We start from the raw sequence: 4,459 nt of genomic DNA on the forward strand, positions 1-4,459 counted from the left end.
TCTCCAAGGGCATCCTCCAAACAATTTACCATACCATGATAACTAGTCAACTGCACTACTGTGCCATAGTTTGACTTCCAGCCCTACATCAGTGCGATAAGACAGGTGCCAATCAACTTCAAATAATCATCAACAGGACTGCACCAATTTGTAAGTCGCTCTGGATAAGAGCGTCTGCTAAATGACTTAAATGTAAATGTAAATGTAAGAACGGGCATTCATGGAGGGAACACAAGATACTTTTGTAAAATGCTGGAATCTAACCACTGACTGACAGGATCCGTTACAACATCCTAGTGACGTTTCTATGAGACCATTATAGACATCCTGACAACTGATACACTGAATGTCCTGAGAACGTCCTAAAAACATCCTTATCTGGTCCTCAATGACGTCCCAGGACCATCCTGGGAACTAGACAAAAGCCTCCTAGAGAACGTTCCCTTGTGACCATCACACATTTGTCCCGATGACAGGAACAATAATGTGTTGACTTTGGTCTTGTCGAAGGCTACAAGAACGGCTCTGGCTTCCCAGGGATACCATGTGGGAGAGCTGCTAGCAGGTATTGGAGGACTTCATGCTAAAGGGGACTTTGGTATTTGCTATGAGTAAATATGGGGGTTTATTTATTTTTGTGTGAAACATTTGCTTTCGGAGGATCCTTTTTGTATGATGTGATGAGGGGTGGGCATTCTATGCATTCTATTTCTTTGTTTTGGCCGAGTATGGTTTCCAAACAGAGTCAGCTGTCTATCGTTGTCTCTGATTGGGAATCATACTTAGGCAGCCTTTTTTTCCCACCTGTGTTTGTGGGTAGTTGTTTTCTGTTTTGTAAACTGTTTGGCTTTTCGTTTTGTTTCTTTGTTCTAGTGTTTTATTGTTTAATAAATAATCATTTACACTTACCATGCTGCGCTTTGGTCCACTCCTTCCGACGAAGCCCGTTACAGAACTACCCACCAAAAACAGACCAAGCAGTGTGGGCAGGAGAGGTGGACATGGGAGGACATACTGGACGGAAAGGGATCCTGGACGTGGGAGGAGATCCAGGCCGGATGGGATCGCCTCCCATGGGAACAGGTGGAAGCAGGGAGAGAGGAACAGCGACGAGACCGGGAGTCACGGCAACGACGGAAGCCCGAGAGGCAGCCCCAAATAAACAATTTTGGGGGGGCACACGGGGAGATTGGCAGAGTCAGGGTGGAGACCTGAGCCAACTCCTCGTGCTTACCGTGGGGAGCATGTGACCAGTCGGGCACTGTGTTATGCGGTGATGCGCACCGTATCTCCGGTGCGCATTCACAGCCCGGTGCGCTCGTTGCCGGGCTAAAGTGAGCATTCAGCCAGGACGGATTGTGCCGGCTCAGCGCTCCTGGTCTCCAGTGCGTCTCCACGGCCCAGGATATCCTGCGCCGGCTCTACGCACTGTGTCGCCAGTGCGCCTTCACAGCCCAGTTCGTCCTGTGCCAGCGCCCCGCACTTGCCGGGCTAAAGTGTATGTAAAGGTGAATGTAAACTTAGGTGTATGTAAACTTCCGACTTCAACTGTATATTAGTCTTTGTGGTTAAGCCCTGGCTGTTGCGAGAGTGTGCTTGCAGGCTAGGTCTGAGTCAGATTGAAACTAGATAAAGAGAAGTAACCACTGTGTGGTTTTGACATTTTGATCTTGTGTGACAGTGGACAATGCTAATAAATGCTAATAAATTCAGAGAAGCTACTGTACAAGGTTGCCTTATAAGGTAACCTCAGCTTATTGATACACACATACATTGACGTAGGTGCTCATACTACTAGGTAGTGATCACATGTTTAAAATCAGCAACTTACTCTTAAACATAAAAGCTGTGTTTCCGTTGTCAACTTCTGTCTGCAATTGCATTAATAAATGTTTGATTAATTTACTCAAAGAAGATATTGTCTGATTGCTGATTTCACCAATAAGCCAATGATTGACAAGGAACCTACACCATCAATCAGGATATAGTGATATGGAAGGGAATAACAGGAAACATCTACACATGTTCAACTTGCAACAGTGTAGTTAACATTACTACACATAGAATCTCAAGGGCATACAGGAACCAGACATATTATACACTGTATGTATTCTTATTCCACTTCAGATATTCTACAGCGATTGATGATTCGATAAGATTTGTAGTAGGTGTCCAACTTAAATAGCCTTATAAATTACTTAACGGTTTCCTTACATCTGCAGACCTGGTGAAATTGCAATCCACACTATTACATGACCAAGTGTGTGTGTGTGTGTGTATGTGCGTGTGTGCATGTGAGAATGAAAAAGACAGTGTTATACAAGGGCATTCGGAAAGTATTCAGACCCCTTCCCTTTTTCCACATTTTGTTACGTTACAGTCTTATTTTAAAATTGATAAAATACTTGTTTTCCTCATAAATCTACACACAACACCCCAAAATGACGAAGCGAAAACATTTTTTTTTAAAACATTTTTGCAGATGTATAAAATTAACAGAAATATCACAATTTGTATTCAGGCCCTTTGCTATGACACTCGAAATTGAGCTCAGTTTGCCGTGGAAATTCATTGTACTGACAGAGACTTTGTCATTTCTTCAAACAATCATCTTTATTTAATATCTATTCATTATTGCAATAATGAAACTGGTCAAAAGCACACTCTAAAGTGTGTTTCCGAGATTTTAACCTTTAATGAAAAAACATAGGAGACCCAAAAATGCTTAGTCATGGCTGGTCCCCGTCCCCCGTCCCCCCTGCAGATGATTAAACACAATGTGGGTTTTGTTCTATTCCTCCAGGCTATCTCTATCTTGGGTCACACACCCCACATCTTATCTATGGAATGCCAGCTGTAGGTTTTATCACCAAGTCAACAGTCAGCTCAAGCCCCAGGGGCACAGATGAGAGAGTACTCATCATAGCTATTCAATTCATAAACAGTAGAATAACGTAATCTTGTAATTTATCTACCATAAAGTGCATCCTGTTTCCAGTTAGAATTCTGTTCTGGCCTGATACAACCCCAGTCACATAATGTCCTTCTTCACCTGATGTCCACCTCAGAGTGAGAGATTTACCTGCTGGAAAAAATAAGTTATTCTACAGTAAGAGTCTGCAATAGAACAGTAGAGTACACGGTTAAAAACAAAAGTGCCATCTAGAAAATAAAAGGGTTCTTCAGCTGTCCCCATAGGAGAACCCTTTGAAGAACCCTTTTGGTTCCAGGTTGAACCATTTTGGGTTCCATGTAGAACCCTTTCCACAGAGGGTTCTACATGGAACCTAAAAGGGTTCTATCTGAAACCAAAATGGGTTCTAACTGGAACCAAAAGGGTACTCCTATGGGGACAGCCGAAGAACCCTTTTGGAACGCTTTTTTCTAAGAGTGTAAACTTGTAAAATACATTGAACCATATCAGATTATTACTCTATTCAAAGAAATACAACAAAGCATGTCTAATTATATATCTGTATTTACATGATTGTGTAGAAATTCATCTAGCTTTTGTGATGTGTGTGATCAAAATGAAATGTCAAAGAAACACAGAGCAGGGGTGTCAAACTTATTCCCTGGAGGGCCTAGTTGCTGCTGGTTTTTAGTTTTCCCTTTCAATTAAGACCTAGGCAACCAGGTGAGGGGAGTTCCTTACTAATTAGTGACCTTAATTCATCAATAAAATACAAGCAAGTAGTGAAAACCCGCAGATAAGGCAAGACTATAACCTGTGTAAGCGTTATTCACCAAATAAGACTGGGTTCCACGAAAGGCAATGTTTGCTGCAGGGAGATTTATCCTTTTACTGTATTGGACTAAATCAGGGTCACAGAGTGTTTCTTGGTAGTATTAAACAAATGTACTTCGAAACAAAAGTATACACCTCACACACAGGGTTATGGTCTTTAAAAAAAGAAGTCACCTGTACCATGTCAGATATAGATTTTATCAAGGTACAAGGAGAGACCCAAATGCAGATGGTTGGAGTCTTACAATGTTTATTAATCCAAAGGAGTAGGCAAGAGAATGGTCGTGGACAGGCAAAAAGGTCAAAACCAGATCGGAGTCCAGGAGGTACAGAGTGGCAGACAGGCTCGTGGTCAAGGCAGGCAGAATGGTCAGGCAGGCGGGTACAAAGTCCAGAAACAGGCAAGGGTCAAAACCGGGAGGACTAGAAAAAGTAGAATGCAAAAAAGCAGGAGAACGGAAAACCACTGGTTGACTTGGAAACATACAAGATGAACTGAGACAGGAAACAAAGGGATAAATACACTGGGGAAAATAAGCGACACCTGGAGGGGGTGGAGACAATAACAAGGACAGGTGAAACAGATCAGGCCGTGACAGATTTGAAGTGTATTACATTTTGAGTTTGCATTCCAATATTACACTTTATACACATCGCAGAAGACTGAAATATAACAAAACCGTTTGACATATAAACACCAGATTTTCTGCA

The sequence above is a fragment of the Salmo trutta genome, chromosome 37, assembly GCF_901001165.1.
Source record: "Salmo trutta chromosome 37, fSalTru1.1, whole genome shotgun sequence".
NCBI lineage: Eukaryota > Metazoa > Chordata > Actinopteri > Salmoniformes > Salmonidae > Salmo > Salmo trutta.